Genomic DNA, 20444 nt, shown 5'->3' on the forward strand with positions numbered 1-20444 from the left:
TCTCAGCCTTTTTAATCACCTTGATTCGTTTACACTCAATGGAAAAAAAAAACCCTTAATGTTTTAGAGAGTAATGAAGAAATAGAAAGTCAGCAGAATTGAAGCTCCATGTTATTTTTAAGCATTACGCACGTGCGTTATTGTGTTGTGTTGTTGGCTACGATGTGTACTGCAGTCCATCAAGCCTGCTGGTCATAACTAATAGACTTATTATTGTATGCCATTGTACTATCTATAGCCTAGACGCAGGTGGATTTCTACAAAATAACCCGAAGCTCAAGAGTCTAGTAAATATGAGATGCTGCATCCCCAAATGATAACAATAACACATGAGACATGAGAAGATAACTGAGATGAGAAGGTATAAGAGTGAGATCGAGATGATCTCTAGAGAGTGGACCTGCTGTAGATGCACACTGAAGAGTCTCGCGAAAACAGACACACAAGACTTCTGACAGAAGCAGACAGATCAGGAAAAAGAACTGTCCAGTACCAGGAAAAAAGAATGTCCTCACATGCTTATAATGATTCTGGAAAACAGTATTATTTTTGATACGTACCAGATTATCTTGTTGCATTTTATTATTTCCTAGCAGCTGCCATTAGGTTAGTCATGTCTTCCTTCTTTCTCAGACATGTGTTTCGCTATTCATTGCATTTTGAAGTAGTGAATAAGAACATCTGCAAGTTCTTTCCAGAAAGACATGCACATAAATAAGGGTTGTAGTTTTTGTTCAGCTAGAGAGGATACTATTTGTACAACTTGAAGACAAACAATTGACATCTTTGTTTGGGAGGGAAAAAAACAAGAACATCTGACCTGCACCATGTGCGTATTTTTTAAAGCATGACTAATATTGCAGACCTGATGGGCAGCTGTTTTGCAGCATTTTGTTTTCACATCCTGAAGTGTTTAAATCTGATTAAGATGTTTGGTCTAAATTGTGTTGGTCATTGCCATCATTCAGTTTCTGTTTTGATGCATCACATCCACATCAGTTGATTATATGTTTTTGTTTGAATGATTTTTGTGGTTCTGCTGACCACATGAAGTTGCAAAAGTATTGAATGTAATAGTAGTCACTGGGCCAAAAAACAAAGACTCCAGAATGACTCCAGTGCAGCTTGGGATAGTAAGGAACAGTAGGGGGCACTGTTGGGTGGTTCTATTTGTCCTGTGTACACTTTCAAGCCTGGAAGTAATGAGCATACATGGTCAGAGAGGAACACATGGGCTCTGATTATGTGGAAACCCTATAAACATGCATCAGGAGATGAAGATGCCACAATATATCTCTTTATTACAAAGACCATCCTAGTTAATATGGCACTCTGAATGATTTTGTTTAGAGCATGCACGACTACATACAACTAAGACATGACTTGCTTTCTAGAGCTGGGTTTTTTGTTTCGGTAGATTGCTTTAAAATAGCACCTTTTTTGATCTGTGCACATTGGAACCGCCAGGCTTCTTTTCAGTGAAGTGCAAATGAAATATTAAAATCTGCTGATGTACAAATTATAGTATGTAAACCTGAGTGCTAATTTACACTTCACATGTTTCTATCAATATTTATGCAGTCTCATTCCCTGCGCAACTTAATGAATGGTGTGGTAACCTCTCACTGATTGATTCAGTCTCCGTATTCCTCTGGTTACGGTGCTGCTACTTGGAGACGCACTTATCGTGTGTTTAGAAATTCTCATGGCAGAGTATGCAAGCAAGATTTAGCAATTAGGATTCTGGCATACCCAGTTTTCTCTGCGTCATTTTTCCGATAACTTTGATTCATTGTATAATATCGTTTTTATTAAATAAATACAACTAATAACCATTGGGGAAGTTGTTATTCATGCTATGACTCATTTTTAGGATGCACACACACCTAACAGTGGAATTTCCTCAGCCTGCCTCTGGATTTATTGCGTGCATGTGTGCAAAACAATATCTTCATTTGTGCACTAAGTTCACTAAAGCTTTCATGTCCTGCCTCTAAACAAATTTGCTTGAAAAACCTTTAATGTTCATATAGTCCATATGCATGTGTCATTTGATTTAGGCATGTTGTTTGTTCCTGAGACGTCTTTGTCTGATGCCAAACAGGGTTTTCATCCAGAATGAACTTATGAATGAGGGGGATTATGAATTACCTCAGCTTAAAACACATGGAACATTGAACATGGTGGAACACGTAGTAGACGCATCCATAGAAACAGAGTTGTGAAAGTAAAAGGGTGTCTCTAAGTCTCACTTAATATCACACTAAATAATTTCATCTCATTAATGCAATCTTGTGAAGTAAAGACTCTGTGACCCTCATCAAAGTTTCAACAGATGCATATTTAAAATGTGCCATATGAATTATTTCTGATGTGAAGACATCAATCGAGCGAGGACAACAGGAATGAAAGTTTAATGTAGAGGAATTTGATCTGACTGACACTAACCCTGGACTCAACTTTTAAGAACGCCATGTCACACGGTGCAGTCAGTCATGTACAGCCAGACAGGCAGCGTTCCTTCCTTCCTTCTTCAAGACAAAAGAAATCCTCAAAATTGAGGGTTAGTCTAAGGACAATTACCTGCCACTAATTTTGAAAAGTCATGTCAACACACGTTGAGCTCTGACTTTAAGTGAAAATTTTGGTATGCAAAATGTGATGTTATGAAATCACAGACCCTCCGTTTGTTACAGTCTGTCTGATCGATCAATAACAACGAATCTTGTTGTTGGTTATAACATTTTGTTGTCACATTGAGTATTTGCGTATGTTCAAATGTTATAGCTAATGACCTGCCATGGCTATCTCATGCATGCTTTCTGCTCGATCTTTATGGTGAATTTTGTGAGACTGAGCGTTTGGGAGCACCTGTGGTCTGTGCTCTCTTTTTACAAGCTTATGATGTTTACTGAAGAAACAAATCTTTCTGTTTTAATAATCACAAACTGTCAAACACCATGCTGTCTCTCACAAGCTGTTATCATTCAAGTGCATTTGGTGTTGTGCCATTCAGTCCCAGTGAGCTTATAATTCATTGCATGTTTGTTTCCTCACAACCTGGGGCCGTGTAATATAAGAGACAATAAAACACTGTGTCCAGCTAATGCATGTTTGCACTTTTTCCAGACTGCTTTACCTTGGGCTTGATGTTTCTTTGATTGGTGCCCTTGGCACTATGGACCCTAATGTGTTTCATCAACATAAATGGGTTAGTAAAAAATTAAAGATGCAGTCATTATATTTTACAAAGTAAATAAGGAAAATGCTATTAGAATGGTGTGTGTGTGTGTGTGTGTGTGTGTGAGAGAGAGAGAGAGAGAGAGGGGGGGGGGGACCATAGACATGACATTTCTCCAGAATGAAAAAGTAGACACCATGTCATCTTTGATTTATTTTCACTTAATAGATTTTAGAAAGGCCATCATTCACAATAACTAACTAATAAGAAGGTCTGCAGAGATTTACAGTGTTTTTGAAAACTTTGGAAAGCATTCAATTTGAGCATCGCTATGCTTCAGTAAAGACTTTGACATTCGTATTGTTTCTTCAGCAAACAGCAAAGAAAATTATGACGTTATCCTGACCCGTTTAGGGAACTGTGTTCGCAGTGAATTCCAGTGATAATAGAGGCCCTGAAGCTCCAGGGTTGTCCTCCGGTTTGTTAGGAATTTAATGAATCCCTATCATTATTCCGTCCTCCATCAAGGCTAGAAAAGATGGAAGAGCTGTACCTTTGGCTGATTTTCAAGAGAATTGAATGCCACAATGTCTTTTGTTTGGCTTTGTTCTGCAGCTGGGAATGGAGCGGCAGAGTGGGGGGAATTGAATGTTTGCCAAACAGTTGAGGACCTTGATTGGGAAAAAATCTAGCTGTACACTAAAAATAACAAGATAGGAGGAGATCAAATTATTGTCTGGGCCCATTCAGCCTCTTTGCGTCAAGGCTGCATATTGTTTATGAGTGTGTGGCTGCGTGGAGCACAGACAGAAGACCGTTCTCTCCTCAGGCACCGAAATGTGATCTATGATATTACTGAGCTGATGGCTGTTTACAGCCTTAATAACACTTTATTATTATTGCAATTGAAGAGGCTATTTGTCTCAAGTGTCATCATATTCTTGGTGTTTTTCTAGTAAACTAGTAAAAAATAGAAGGAATTAAAGCCAGAAATCTTCTTTTATGTGCAATTGTCATTCATTCGTGCCATGGATGTCTAGCTACTGTATAAAGATGCACGCTTTGTGGATTGTGTTTAAATAAAGCACCACGAAGCACGTCAGTGGCATTTTCATAGTCATACACTAGCAGTAGCAATTTTTCTTGTGAAAGTGTATGTTCAATGAACTCTGGTGCATTCATATGGCACGAATGAAACAATTCCAATTCATGAATTTAAAGAAACCAATTAGCCATTGATCATAACTTGGCTACTGAGGAAACTAAAAAATGTGTTTAATTTCTCATTTAAACCATTTCACCTTTTAAAGTACTCTTAGATACTTGGGCTTTGCTCCCATGAGAGAACTTAATGTTTCATTTGCATAATGTGCTTAAAACGTTACAAGCACTGGACACATCACTGTCAGTATGCCTAATCAGAATTGAATGATATCAGTATTTTATGTTGCGGTCTGATTCTCAATACCTCTAAACCTATTCTGTTGAAATATTTTGTATGGTGCTACATATAAGACGTGACATTTCATGCTATGCATAATGCAACTTTCTGTTATTTAAGCTAGTTACATAAAACGGATCATAAATCTCTTTGCACTATAACAATGTACAAATAAAACATTGAACTATTGACACAGAATAGCTTTCTGGACTAAGAAGAGGAGAATGTGCTTTTCTGTTTATAACTCCATTCGGAAAGCGCCATTTTTTTTTTTTGTAAAGCCGGATTCATGCTCTGTGCTTATAAAGGAAGGATGACGTGATGGTATGCATCTTTCCCCCAATATTGTTTTCGGTTCATTGCAAGAAGGATTCAATAAGGAGATGGGAAAAGGGGTAGAGACCAAAATACTCCCACAGTTGATTTGGCCATTGTGGGGGGATGGACATTATTCCCATTGATGGTGTTGATGGTGAAGCCCCCAAAAGCTAGAGAAAGAAAACCCATTCAGCGCAATGGGCGGCTCTACTCTACTATGGGAGATGGGTGTTACAGCTTTTGTGGCACACGGTGGGAACATTGTCCTTATTCCAGTGATTTAATACGGCCAGGTTTAAGCAGCTTTACTGTGCTTCCTGACTAGAAGAGACTAAGGGATGCCCCTTTAAGCATTTCCACAAGGCGGGAAGTAAGCATCTTAAGAAAATCGTGCATGCCATGGGTAGTTTGTACTCTTATGTGAAAATTGAATATTGACTTGGGCTGTTATAGTTGCTCTCCTCTGGAACACTCGATATTTCATTAGGAATGGTACAAACATGTCAGCATTCCAAAGTAGAAAAATGTTGGTGAAATGAAGGAATTGGACAACAACAGTGACAAATAATAAAAAAAAGACAAGTACAGTATGTGTATTCACATCATACAAGTTAAAATATCTTGACACATGCCTGATCTTTAGAAAGAAAGATGCCATGATTTTCACTTACTGATATTTTAAATAAATATTATAGTAATTATTTATTACTATATAATGGCTCAAAAATAGGAATGGGGGGAGAACTTCAGAAATTAATCTCTGACTGTTGTCAAAAGCCTGCCAACATCTTTTCACTTTCACAACCTTTTATCAAAATAATCATGTCAAACATCCTGCCTTCTGGAAAAATTGTCTGTATTGAAGAGTGACGTCCACAGGAACGAACCTACTGTAAGGCTATGATTGAGCATTCAACTGTCCTGAATGCTACAAGTGTCACATTGTTGACATACATTATTGCTATCGCTGCTATTGTTAGTGATTTCACTTTACTTACATTAAATGAACTTGTGGAACAGCCTTTATTTGTTCCTCTGCTTTATTACAAAGTAAAATTCTAAAAATAAATTTCAATTAAAGCTACATGATGTACTATTTTGGTAATTTGTGCTCTCTGGCAGAAAGAATATTAGTTAAAATTAGTGAGCTAATTGGAGAACACAAATTCCTATCATTGTGCTAGTATGCAGATTGAAACATGGTCCAAGTATTTGCAGCTCATGAATGAACATTATTACAGATGCTTTATGAGAAAAAAAAAATAATTGTGCACATCGATTTGAATGCCCTAGTTGATACCTACTAGATTAAAAATAAATAAATAAATAAACAGGACTTACGTACATTCCGTACTTTCAGAAAGCTAGCTAAAATATAAGACTGTCCATTAACACAACCTAGAGACTATCCCAGGTTACTTGGAGTACAAAGAGAAACACCTTAGACCCATAGATCCAATTTAGAGATGTCAGCCTACTGTATAATGCATGTCTTTGGGGAGGAAACCAGAGCCAGAGAAGACCTGAAGCACAGGGAGAACATGCAAACTCCACACACACAATATGGAGATGGGAATCAAACCCTCAACCCCAGAGGTGATAATACAAGGTTGTTCAAATAGACACTTTATATCCTGTGCATTTTATATTTGAGCCTGTAAAAAAAAAAAAAAGGTTGGCAAAAACTGCATATCCACATTACAGTAATGTATATTTCAACACTAGCTCAAACCTCAGCAGGTCAGATGAGCAGAGGGCTTTAATCATTCACACATGCACAAGTTTGTATTACTAAAATGGAGAATCTCATCATTTGCTGCTACTCTACAACATATTAACACTACAGTATAAACTGTATAAGCCAACCATCATCTGGCATTCACAAGCTTACTAACATTTGAATGCCTTACAAGCTTAGCAAGAGAAAATGTAAAACACCAGCAGTAACCCCCCCCCCCCCCCCAACAGTGTCACTCTTTTTACAGTGTCACTCTTTCACTCCTCGATTTGGGGACAGCTCCTGCCAGTCACTGTGAGGTCACATTTCTTTTCTCCCTGAAGTTAAAGTTTGATGATGTATACATACAGATATCCTGCAAATTTTGATAAAAACGCCCCTGCACAGCACTCACAGAATTTCTATTACATTCTCACATCATCTAAGGACTAAGGACTGCCATATGTATATATATATATATATATATATATATATATATATATATATATATTGCTTGTAACCAAAATAATCCTACACACTGTTGCTTTCTTTATGAGAGATTAATGAGTCAAGTTGATGCTTCCTTTTTAATATCCCTTCTTTTCTAATGTGGAAGTGTGCAGGAGCAGTGATATTGATTTTTGATGGAAATTTGAAAAGCACCAAATAATCCTAACTCCCACTCAAAAACTGCAGGGTAGTGATTTCTTTATAAAAGTGCCAGATCATGTAAACTGTTCTGCTGTGAAATGAGATATTAATAGCACTTTGCATAGAGTCATGTCAAATACAGCAAGCTGACTACAGGCAAAATCCTGTTCTTTTCAGAGTGAGGGTAAATCAGCTAGAGTCACTTTCTATGTGCCTTCATACTGGGCTTTAACCATTACCTTCTTTTCTCTAAATAAATGAAACATAGCCATGTGCTCCGTGCTTTTTCTTTACTACTTGCATGCCATGCGAATCTAAATAAATTCTCCCAAGTGAACTGAAAAGGTCATGCTAAGTCGGAATGGATTTTTAGTGCATCACCATGGTCACACTAATGCGACTAATGTAAGAAGCTGTGACCAGGTGATGAGGCTGTCAAGAGTTTTATGATCTATGGCTTTAACTTCATATTCCTGCAGAGTTTGCGTATGAGTCAGTAGCATGTAATCCTTCATCCTGTGTGAATGTTGTGGACCGATACTGCTTTTTCCTTAGCATTTCATCACAGCCCAGTTTTTCCCATGTGTGGCACTCAGATCGGTCCTTGTTAGCATGATCGGCAGCCGTTTCTATAGTGATAAGTAGCTCTCTACAGGGGCACAAAGATCTGTCTCAAACGCAGACCCAGATAGACCTCAGTGTGACAGTGATTAATACCCATTTCCAAATGATGCACTAAATACAGGCTACCACCTCATCAACAGCAATGCAAATCCCATCCTGCGCTCAGGAATATTTTACAAAGGAGTGCTCGACTACAAGGACGTCCGTTAGATGCTTATTTATAAGGAAAACAAATATATATATATATATATGTGTGTGTGTGTGTGTGTGTGTGTGTGTTTGTTTATTTTATTTGATCTTTATCATTTCCAATAAAAAATAGTAATAATGCTTTGAATAGCATGTTTTAGTAATATTTCATTATTTTAGTAACATCTTTTATATATACATTGTATGGTTCATATGAAAATGGCAGCATTTCTAGATTTCTGACACAGTATGAGTTGTTAGGTGGAATTTTCTCCCACAGTAAGGTTTTTGCAAAGGGAACCAGTGCATCTGCTTGACAATGATAAGGTTTGACCTCATTCTTGTCCTACGTCAGTCAGTATATGAGATTTTGCTTAAGGTGGTATGTTTTCTTCTGAAATGACATCCTTTAATTCCACTTGAGGAAAGTAATAATCAGAAATTTGTGCTGGACTACACCTGTATAGAAAGGTGACTTTGCCTTTAACATAACCTTATATTCAAACACCAGTCTCCGAAAACTTTCTAGTCCAATCCTGACTGAGCAGCATAATCCATGGATAAGGTTCCCTATTAACCATGCTCCATGGCTAAGGCTTTTCTGTTAAAAGATTTTGGTATTTAGATTTTTAAGCAAATTTATAAGCCTGAAATGATAACAGATATTAAATAAACAGGTAACATGCTGCTTCAGTACATTGGTTACAATGATTTCCATTGTATGCTTCTTACTGAACTAGAGAAAGGTCTACTTTAAAGAGATGGAAGAAACACACTAGCACCTTTGTGTAAATCAGCGTTGTTAAACATTTGATGTTTTAAAGTAAATATATGTACTATTAGGCTTTCCTCAGTTACAGTGGAGTGTTATGCTTTGGACAAAGGACCTATTGAGAGCTTCCAAAAGGGGGACTGTTTCAGGTTTTCGAGGTTTTGAAGGGTGGAATGAATACTGACCTGTTGCCAACACACACTGAAGAAGAAATGTCCATAGGGAGGTGTAGAGAGGCCTTCTGACTCCACCCTACACCACCTCAGTGGCAATAAAGGAAGGCAAAACACCTTATTAATGCATTGACAACACAGAATGCTGCTCTCGAATACCTAATCTGAGGCAAGGATTTGAATATTTAAAATTACTTTTTGATTATTCAACATGCAAATGAAACCTGTGAAAAAAAATGTTTTGTGTGTGTGTGTGTGGTGTGAAAGGTGTGTTGAGGTGGGCATCTGAACAAAGTGGTCATGCAGGTGAGAACAGGAGGGCAGATATGAGGCTCATAGGACAAAAGAGATATAATGCATTTTCAACCACATTCAGTACAACAGCATCAGAAATATTAAACAGCAATGAACACAAATGGTATACAGTGTGTTTGCAGTATAAGCTTGTTCTAACTCTGAAGCTGCCCGTCACATCGCTCCACTTTTCGTTTCAGTGATCATTTGTCAGTGTAATTCTGATGTGCTGGTTTTGCCATCACTTTGCGAATGTGAAGTTCATTAGAAAACTTTATATCTAAAAGCTTTCTGCAGGATTCAAAGTATTTCTAAAAACACAGGCCATTGTGTGTTTCTCAGGGTGGCATCTATAATAAAATGCCCATATGGGGCATGACTGGGCTCCTTCCACCTTCCACAATTATAGCCTGAATTTATTTATCAAAGTTATTTTAGAGAAAATCGTTTGGTGGAGTGTTTGATTACAAATGTAAGGCTTTGTACTGGTTATAGATATCCAATCCCATCAATTTGCAAGATTGACGTTAAAGCATGCATAATTGCATTACTGCCTGACACCTTTATGAACCTTGTGTGGATAGAAGTGTATCATTTCCATAAGGAACAATTAAAGACAACTGAAATCACATTAGAAACACATTTGCTGTAAAATGGATTGACCTCACATTAATCATTCAAGGATTTGTTGATTAATTCATTCAAATTCTGTGCTAGTTAGAAGAAGATAATATACTTTTAAAGCTTTTTCATGCATTTAATATTTCATTATATTATATCTGTTAAGTACATACACGTACAACTGGGATATTTTAATTGCAGATACTTGATTAAGCCTTTTTTTTCAAATTGTTTAAAAAAAAAAGTTCTTCAATACTGTAGATTATTTGGCATCGTTGCATTTACACTGCAGGATGCAAGTGTTTTCAAAGGCAGTGTTTTATATAACATACTCCATGTACCCTGTGTGGCTGTGTAGACTTTGTGAGTCATATATTGCTCAGAGAGCCCATCCGACATTAATAAATAGAAATAATACATTTGCATGATTACGCATTTCCAGTTCATAGCTCGTCTCTGAGGAGCATGCTTACGTTTGAAATATATACCCCATTTCCCTTAAAAATATATGTACATAGACTCTATCTCTAATCCAGAGTATTTTTAGGTTGTTTTGTAGTAATGACGGGTTAGTATTTATCCCCTGTGACAGCACACATTAATTAATAACTCACTGCAGTGATATCTGTGCACATGCATAAAATGGAGCTCTGGGCAAATTCCAACCTACAGTACATCTGTTATTGACTCTAAGATTTCATTTTGGAAACAAATCGGATGTTCGATATCCGCTGTGAGCTAGTTTGAATTGATTAACTATTAGGATGCACAATAGAAATCTGCAAATGGAATAACACACAAGATAGCAGCAGTACTTCCCTATGAACTATGAGTTCTGGGCCCTCTGGAGATCTGCCATGAATAGACTGGAGCACTGTTAGAAAAAAGAAGTTATGTACCCTGTTTCCATGAAGCTAGGTGGAAGACAGTAGCTTCTAAAGTAGTGTTGTATTTGTATTCCTCAGTGCTCACGTATGTACACCCACAGGTCTGCTCACTACTGTTCATCACTCCCACACGAGCTACACTTTTAATGCCTAACATTTGGGAACTAATATTTATCTGTTCTAATTTATCCACAGAATGTTCATGTTCCTGGTCAGATTTAATCTTGCTAAACTGCCTGTGATGTGCGTTATTTTTTTTTACTAGTCAAGTTAAGAAATTATAGGCAAATGATATGCAAATTAATGAACATTATTGAATTTCTGTTCAACACTATACAGTATGTATATTTGATTTAAAAATTTGCCCGCTAAGTAAGGCTGAATCTTCTGCCTGTAGATTAATATCCATGTAAAAGGGGCTCAATGCCTGGCGTGTGATGGACGTCCTTGACCTCCAGTGCTACAGTTTCTAATTTGGAGAGCCTGTAGAGGCTTAGGTCAGCACACACTGAGTTGGAGTTTGATCCATCCTACAGTACCAGGTTGAGAAATGGACTGTGCTCCCTCTACTCTTCTCTAACCCCATCGCTCTTGTTAACAGTAACTGCGTCTTCACTGGCGTTATGCCCAGTCATACTTTGCAGTTTACAATGCGACATCAGTAAAAACTTTAAATTTGTGAAAGCAAATTATTTATCAGGGCTTTGAAAATGACAGCAGTGCCTCTACTGGGATTAGTGGAATAAACAAGACATAAAAATGAGACTTGTTAAATGTTAATGATCGATATGTGCTGCCATTATATTGTTTGTATTCTATTTATTTATTGTATTTATAAAACCAATGCTGTAAAAAAAAGTTCAGTGCCACTAGGGTTTTTGTGGCTGTGCTGTGAACAAATCAACAATGCAGTCTAAATGTTTGTACTTAATGACCACCTGCTTTAAAAAGAATGAGAGACATCATTTTTCTTTAAGACTGTCATGGATTTGCAGCGCAGTTTGTTAACAAGAGAGTCTAGACTTGGCTTTTACTTTTTTTCCTAGTCATTCTCACCAAGCACCATGTTTTTGATCACACTCAGCATGGTAGTAGTTTTGTTGTGGTATCATGCAGCAGGTGGCTTCCCAGTTCATGCCAACAGTTGCCACAACTTGGGCTGTGTGCTAGTAGTGGCCCAAGGCCACAGGCCTTCTGTGACTCTGGATAATTTCCAGTTTCCCTCCCCTCCACCTCTCTAGGCCGCACTGAGGCGTGCTGCCTAACGCCTCTGGATCACTGCCACTAATGAGGACTAGACTTCACGAGATTTATCTGCATGTAAATACTTATTTGATCCCCCATCAATTATCTCCTGCTAGCATCTGCCCTCTGAAGTCTTCAAGACAACAATGCAAGCGATGTCTTTCCTAAGTGTTGCTCTCCATGCCAGCTATTCACCGTAGTTTCACAGTCCTGATCACAGCAGCCCACTCGCCTAATTCTGGAAGCTTCTGAAGGCACTTCTGTACACTGCATTTTGAAAGAAAGGACAGCACTCACTCCTGTTACAGACAGAGAGCTAGAATTATTGTCATTTACCTTTAGCACACAGGGATCAAGGATTGCCACAGACAGTTTTATATTCCCTCAGGCAATGCTTTTGTTCGCTGTATTTTAGCTCAGTTCCTGGATTTTTTTTTTGAATACTTCCATGTAATCTGCAGTTTGAACCTTTGATGATTACAGGTAACTCTCTCACAGTAAAAACCTGTGGCTTTTAATTTATCTGCATAATAAAAAAATTATGGGTTACAAATAGTTATTTATCAGTCTAGCCTTTGTGAATAAAGTGTGATGAGTTCTGTCACAATTATTCTGAAGTTCCTTATTTAGAGTTTTCGGTTCAAAACAAATATCTAGGAACTTTTCGTTTAATATTTTAGTAAAGGCTTCTATTTATATGATGTCAGGAAACCTGGGGACTTTTAAAAGCCAGATGTCAAGCTGCTCATCCAGGGACTGTTTGTTGTCCATTGTTTATTCCATCGATTTCACAGGAATGAAAAAGTTGCACTGAATCATTAATTAGCAGAAGGTCAATCAAGAAAGGAAGCATGCCTTGATCCTTTGTGGTTCATCTGACCGCCTGTAATTACTTATTGGATTGGCACTTTATTCAGTAACTTATTTCAGGTTAATTGATTTGCTTTATTCCAAACATGCGACTATTTAAGATAGTGATTTTTTTGATGAAATGAAATTGGGGAATTATTGATTGCAAAAGGTTATGGGGAGCAAGCAGGAGTAAGAACAGGAGTCTTGTGAATTTGAACTTTTTGTTCCACACACACTTGTGCTCAGTTTAACAGGAATCTCGGAATCCTAGAGCCAGCATTGTAAGGTAAGGTGTGGTTAGCTACAATTATTGTCATTGTAAACAATACACCGAAATTTAGTGTGGAAATTCTGACAGCAATGAGGACATTTAACAGATAGTTCCTGAAAGGAATGTAAATTAAACATTTAATAAATAAACAGTGTACACTGTAAAAATTAGAATGTATAAAGTGACAAAGTGTACTTTAGTGCATATAGCAGAAAATAGTCAATTTAATAGCAATGTAACGGACTGGGGGATAACTGCAGGGATTGGGGTGATGGTAGCTACAGCTTTGAAATAGAACCTGCACTTCAGTCTGTTAAATCAAAATATCCTGTCAGAAACATCTAAATTTTTGACTAAATCCACTGCATTTTTTATCCCCATTAACTCACAAGTAAGGGTTTTAATTGCTGCTATGAGTTTTGTGTGCCTTATCTCCTAGAATAAGGAAAGCATCAAGTCATTATTTGCACCCAGTAGACTGTAAAATCTGTGAAAATTTGTGTAGAATTACAACCTTGCTAAAATTTGACAGGTTTACTTCCTTAATCTTGTTATAAATTGGTGCAGCTTGTCGAGCCCAAGACGAGACAAATGATCTCATTATTCAATGTATCTTAGGCTGCCTTTTATTTTCAATCCTACTCCTACTTTTCTTCAGTTCACTGTGTATCGCACTGTGCTAAACTTGTTAGAATAATGCCACTGACCTTTGCGTTATTACGCATTGGTAAGAGGTCTTTTTTGGTGTGACATCACTGCAGCATTTGCCAGACAGTTAACATATTTACATTTTACTCTTGGTAATGTCAGATGAAAAGTATGGTAAAGAACTATTAGCACTAAACAGATTGTTGGCCTGCATCTGATTCTATAACACTTTCACTATGTTAAAACACGCATGCCCTGCAAGGATGGATGTATTTGTTCTTTCGTTATCCCACCATTTTGCAAAATCTGTGTATTTTTGGTGCTGCCGGTTTGTTAAAAAAAAATAATGTACAGTATTATGGAAACGTCTTTTGAGACTGAAAGGTAGCAGGCACTTATGAAAATGTCAATGCATTTGACAGGACAAGACTGATTTGCACGTCCATTCTACTTGCATTCATTATAGAGCTGAGCATTATTATGTCCCCAGTGGGAGGCATAATTACTACAACTCTGTGCAGTTTGGCTGCAGTCACATTGGGGATGGTACTGAGGCCATCGCAGCAGGTGGTCTTCTCACCTCACAGAGAGTTTTCTCAGCCTTTCACTTTCTGTCATTTGTATTGTTCCTGCAAGCCCAAGGTCTTGCTGCCTAACTAGCACGAAAGGAAATGGAAACCTGAAAACTCTTGTATAGCTGACGTATTTGCTCTGCTCTTAAAGGAAGTCTTCTCTTTTTCTTATTGTGATTTGTTTTTATTTTGTATTTATTTATTTATTTATTTATTTATTTATTTATTTATTTATTTATTTATTTTTAAAGAATCTTTCAACAAATCAATATCAAATCTGCATCTTTTTTATTTATTTATTATTTTTTTGCAGACTGTTCTCATTTTTTGATGACCAACTGACCAACCACTGCTGGTGTATTATAATTAACTAGCTACAACTATGCCTCTAGGGAAACAAATTAAAACTTGAAGAACAAACCCAGTCTACGTGGGTTAAACTGCATGCCTCGTCCCCTGCTGACTGTAGCATTCAGAACATTTAGCTGGCTAACAGCCTCCTTTAATGTTGTGCCCCAGGGATCTTGTTGAAGTCTGTTAGTAAATGTTTATCCCACAGTGAACACCTGGCTGGTTTGAGAACCTGCCTGCAGAGCACAGCATCCCCTGTAGCAGCATGATGGGAAGTGAGCTGTACAAACACCACTATAGCCTCTCCAGCGCCACAATACTTTCAGGGACATGTTTAAATGAGAAATGGGCTTATCCCTATCAATCACCGATTCAGGCTTACACATGGGCTTGTGCTGACAAGGGTATTTGCTTAAATGCTTCTACCTTTAATTATAGTATACAAATACCTGTAAGCACTCTAATGCTTTGATGATTGCATTAATGGACACTGACATATCATAAAATATATAAAGTGGGGGAAAACTACAACTACTGAGTGCTGAAACTTTTGCATTGTGTTTTAAATATAATAACTTCCTATCAGACTTTTCCTTTTAGTGCACTAGTACAAGAAGCTTTGCAGTGACACTGGCTAGAGGCAAATGGTGCTAGCTAAGATGCTATGACCTTTTAAAGCAGTGACTCACAGACGTTCTTAATGGATTTATTGAACGTAGACTTGGCACCCCAGCCAGTCAGATCATCAGAGCAAGGGTTTGTTCAAGAGCCTCATTATTTGCTCCTTAATTACTCTGGCCTGGTCTCTACACTGCCTTAACACTGCACCACACAGCACAAACCAGCTGAGTCCTCAGGGACATGGCAAGCTTGTGGAGGAAAAGCTTTGTCTTGTGCCTAAGCTTAATTAAGTCCCGCGCTACAGGCCACTGCCCTTATAGGTTTAGATTCTTGTTGGGCAAACTAAGGGGTGCAGTAGAAGGTGATGTGCTTTAAAATCCAAAAACTTGCACAGTGCACAACGATCCTGATGCACAGATGAACGTATATCATATAAGCCCGATTTTTAAAGGACCTCTAAATTTAGAAGTCATAAAATCTCTTATAAATGAGGAAAAATAAGAAATTCCTTTAACTTTAAGACAGTAACTGAATTTGTGAATAACTTAACCGAATGCATAATGACAATTTTATTCATTTTGTTTTAGCCAAAACCATAATAACAATATGTTTAAGCCACTATGAAATAGCATTTTTTTTTAAACACCCGTCCCTTCAATCTTGAAGTATTATTTCCTCAAAAAGGCGAGCGAGGGTGACTTTAATTATCAAGGCATGAGATGAGAACTTTTTTTGAACCCTTATATTCTGCACTTAATAAATCCAATTTCCAATCTCATTTCATTTTAATTGTTTAACTCTTTGCGTAAACAGTGCTTTTCTACAAAAAGAGAAAAAAAAAAGAATAGGTTAATTAAACAGGTCACAATGCAACATCAGGAATGATCAATCTGGGTTGTCATAGAAACAAAGATGTGTGCGTTTGATGTTTTTTTGCTGTTTTTTTAATTTTATGTAAATTTGGTCATGCAGATATTATGCCCATTGTTGTGTTTTTGTCTAAAATACCACTAGTTACACAGTCAAGTGCACTTCTTAAAACTAATGCTGACTTTAAGTGATTGATTCTTTATGAGGGGAGGAGCCATTGTTCTGTGCTTTAGTGACTATCCACTATCCCTCCCTTAGCACCTTCACTTCATCACACTACACACATCCTCCCTCTTGTCTCCATTGAGAAGTTAGCGGTATGTTTTTGAGAATGAGCAGCTTCAATCCAACATTTGATGGTCTCGTGCTTGAATGTTCTTGTGTGTTTCTTGTCGCAGGGGTTACAAAAGGATTACCTACTGCTTCTGCTGCAACCCTGAACCTCAAGAATGATGTCCTCGTGATGCTCTCGTGGAAGTAGGTCTCTGTTCAGATCACTTATTGACTGATTTCTATATGATCACTACATGAATGTATCTGTGTCTGCTTCATGCTCCAAAATATCTAGACCTATACTTGGATTCTCTCCATCTATTCATACATCTATCCATCTAACTGTTTTTATTTGTTTATTTATTTTAGCTCAACCTCAGTAAGATCAATCGAGTTTGTAATTGGTCTTAAATAATAATGTTTGTAGGCTGTTTTTATTATACTGCTCATACAGTCATAATTTTTTATTATTTCTTCGGTTCAATTTTAACTAAAAATAACCAAACGAGTAGTCTAATTTAAACGAGCAAGCAAGGACTGGTGTGTTGTAAAAGAAATAAAAATGCAATCAAATACCTTGTTCAAAATGAACATAAACCATGATATATAATAATGCAAATTAACAGTATTTTTGTATTTACATTTTATTATATATTATATACGTTGTGTGTGTGTGTGTGTGTGTGTGTGTGTGTGTGTGTGTGTGTGTGTGTGTGTGTGTGTGTGTGTGTGTAATATATATAATATGTGTGTGTCTGTGTTTGCAGTTCAATTTCTCAGTGTCACCTTATTACCTTCTGCACTTCTGCATTCAGGCTTTTAAAGTTAGCAAAGCTTCATCGTATTGAGGAAGCAAAGAGCAAAAAGAACCAGGTTGACCTGCTCAGTTAGAGTCTGCAAGAAAATATTCTCACTTCTGATATCCTCTAGTCCTCTCACCTTTAAATCTCTTTCTACTTCCTGGGTTGTTTCACTATCCCTGTAAAAAGTCAGCCTGGCTTTATGAAATCCCTCTATTCTCAGTTTGGCCAACATTGTCATCACAGTGACACAAATCCTATTTTTGCACCTAAATGTGACACTGGAATGTATTTTATTTTTGTTCCTGGAAATGTCTGTCTCTTTCATGGTGCTTCTTCAGGTACAAATCCAATACATGTGATTTTTATATATATATTTTTTGCATTGTACTTCACTGTGCATGTTCCGTACATATCGCTGCTCTCGCCTCTCCTGCACCCACACATCTCTTGGGCAGAAGTGCTAGTAATAGCTACAGAATCAGCAAATGCAAACCACAAAAATGCAGCCTGTGCTACCTTTTTTTTTTTTTTTTTGTGAGGATCTCACAAACACGACTGACAGTTTTTGCTATTTATGACATGGATCATGAATGTGACACTACTGTAGAATTGCTGAATAACAGATGTGTGTCACTAATAAACATATTTAGTGTAATAATAATGCCTAGAATAATAATGCCTAGAAGAGAGTGAACATCTTCAAAAAGAGGATTTCAGTAGGAAGAAAGTTGGTGGCGAAACCTTGTAGTGTCAACCCCTCGCCGACATTCACCACTATTCCCACACACACACACACACACACATACACACACACACACACACACACACACACACACACACACACACACACAAAGAGCAGCTATTTTTAAGCACTGTGGGAGTCAGTCCAACATGCTGAATGTTTAATTGGTTGTTTGTTGGCTTATCAACGCTTGACCATTGATGTGTAACACTCCAACAAAGTTATGCTGTTTTTTTTTCCTAAAATGTCAAGCATGCAAGCTTGTATGTGAAATTTCACTGTGCTATAATATCTAGAGCTACAATTGGCTCCCAGTAGAAGGCAGGTTTGAGAGGAGCAGTGTACTCCGAGGCACACAAATCATCTGGGGACATGAGATAACAAATTACAGAGTACCTGGAGTTACCAGGACTCACTCTACATTTCCATGTAAACTGTGATGGACAGGCCAGGCCTCTAACCTCCTTCACATACAGTCTCCCTGAACCCTTCCCCTCATCATATTGAATTAGAGCCTCACCAAAACTTAATCTGTGACCTAAATGTTCTCCAAATGACATCAGCTTTGCCTTAGAAGAATATGCTGCCATCTGTTTGTTTTTCTGGTGCCCTGTTCCCTGTGTAATAGGGCCAAGATACTGCTAAGTTGTTTTCTTTTTCCCATCCTGTTGTTTGCAGATATTGGACTCGGGATAACAATAAGCCGGAAGAAAACAAACCCTTTTAAATTATGAATAGAGTGAGAACCAGAATAGGACTCCTCCTCTATAAGGCTGCTCTCGGTCTCCTTTCCCCCAGCCAAATTAAAGGCATTCCATTATCCCTGGCAAATTACCACGCAGCCTTTATGGTCTGGCCATGGCACATTAGTGTGCCTTAAGACGTGGCCTAGCTGTGCCCATTCAGCCAACAAAGAGAGGGTCTGCTGGCAGATCGTTGGCCGGTCACACAGAGGAGCTATTCACACCAGGCTGTACGAAGGGGGCCGTATGGCGTAAAAGCCTGCCATATCTGAGCCAAGACAGATTCCCGACCCGGTTTTGGTGCATGAACAAACATATCACTTTAGAAGAAGTTTCATCATACAGCTTTCCAAACAACCGAGGTTCAGTGGTTAAAAACTAGTATGTTCAAATATCCAGAGACAGAAAGGTGGAACTACCTGTTATGGTACAGATCTTATGTGTGTTAGAATTGTGTATCGTGTGAGAATTGTGTGTGTTTATGTGTATTGCATGTTTATACTGTACATTGTAATTAATCAACCTCCTTGGTCTAATGGCCTAGTTTCACAGTGCAATCACACTAATCTTTATGCTTTGGGCTCCGTCTACAGCTTCACAAATGTAACACTTTTTATTTATCTCCATAAATCAAATCATTCTAAATGTTAGGTAGAGTTATGACTTGTTTTTGATTCGGAATGCTTTACAAACCAGATTTGGGAGGTTTGTTAAGATCCATTTGCAGAGGAAGTTTATTTACAAAACACGACAGGGCATGAAATATCAAAGCCAGAGGATGATCCAAAGGCTAGTCAGGCACCAAAGCAAAGGACCAAAGGCAAAGGGTCTAAAGACCAGGGAGATAAACAAGGTTCAGAACTTGCGCAAGGAGGATATTGGCAAGATTTCAAAGAGTAGTAAAACCTGTGAGATTATACACTGCGTAATAATTATTTCCCGGAATTATCAAGAAAGTTCAAGCCTGATTACAAGGTCCAAATGGTGCATTTATTGTACAACTCCTTAATGAGTCAGTGTACAATCACTAATGAGTCAGTCCAAAAATTGTGGAGTAACGTGTCGTTTATTAACAATAGACTATGGCTCAAAGCAGCATTCAAGAAATCTGACACAAAGTTAGATCTTTAATGAATGAGTCAGAGATGACCATGGCAAGGAAAATCTCTGAGACCAGGAACAAACTTTGAGAAGAACCGGAACCAAAAGGTACTGTAACTCCGCTTCTTCTGGGTGACACAGTTTGGTTAGAAACGATTACAGTGTACATGTGTAGGGAAGCAAAAGCAAAGTGTACTGTGCTGAAAATGTATTTAATTTGAGCTGATTGCAGATATATTGGCTTTCGCTCCTGTTCACAATTTTCATGTCCAAGTGCTATTTAATATTTAATAGAAGCCTCAAACAGAACTGCGTGTTACATTATATTCTGCTTCTTAGACTTTATATTAAGTATCGTGTTTTTTTTTCTTCTTTTTTTTTATGAAAAGATAATTTAATAGGATGTCAGTACCATCCTAAATAGGAATAAAACTTGGGTTATGTATGTTATATGATACTGAAGGTTATTAAATTGTCGATGGGC

The 20444-nt window shown here is 37.7% G+C and overlaps 1 protein-coding gene across 6 annotated transcripts in view; it reads left to right on the forward strand.

The window, feature by feature from the left end:
• The window catches only part of sema5ba (sema domain, seven thrombospondin repeats (type 1 and type 1-like), transmembrane domain (TM) and short cytoplasmic domain, (semaphorin) 5Ba), a 90709-nt gene that overhangs the window by 742 nt on the left and 69523 nt on the right, over positions 1-20444 (forward strand). For 4 of the 6 annotated variants that reach the window (XR_003443363.2, XM_027164509.2, XM_027164513.2 and 1 more), the window contains exon 2: positions 16697-16775. The gene's annotated coding sequence lies outside the window, so the exon portion shown is untranslated. Of the gene's footprint in view, positions 1-16696; positions 16780-19870; positions 20069-20444 lie in introns of those variants that run through there. The other 2 variants (XM_027164510.2, XM_027164512.2) reach the window with 2 other exon arrangements.

Source organism: Tachysurus fulvidraco, chromosome 6, assembly GCF_022655615.1.
Source record: "Tachysurus fulvidraco isolate hzauxx_2018 chromosome 6, HZAU_PFXX_2.0, whole genome shotgun sequence".
Classification (NCBI taxonomy): Eukaryota; Metazoa; Chordata; class Actinopteri; order Siluriformes; family Bagridae; genus Tachysurus; species Tachysurus fulvidraco.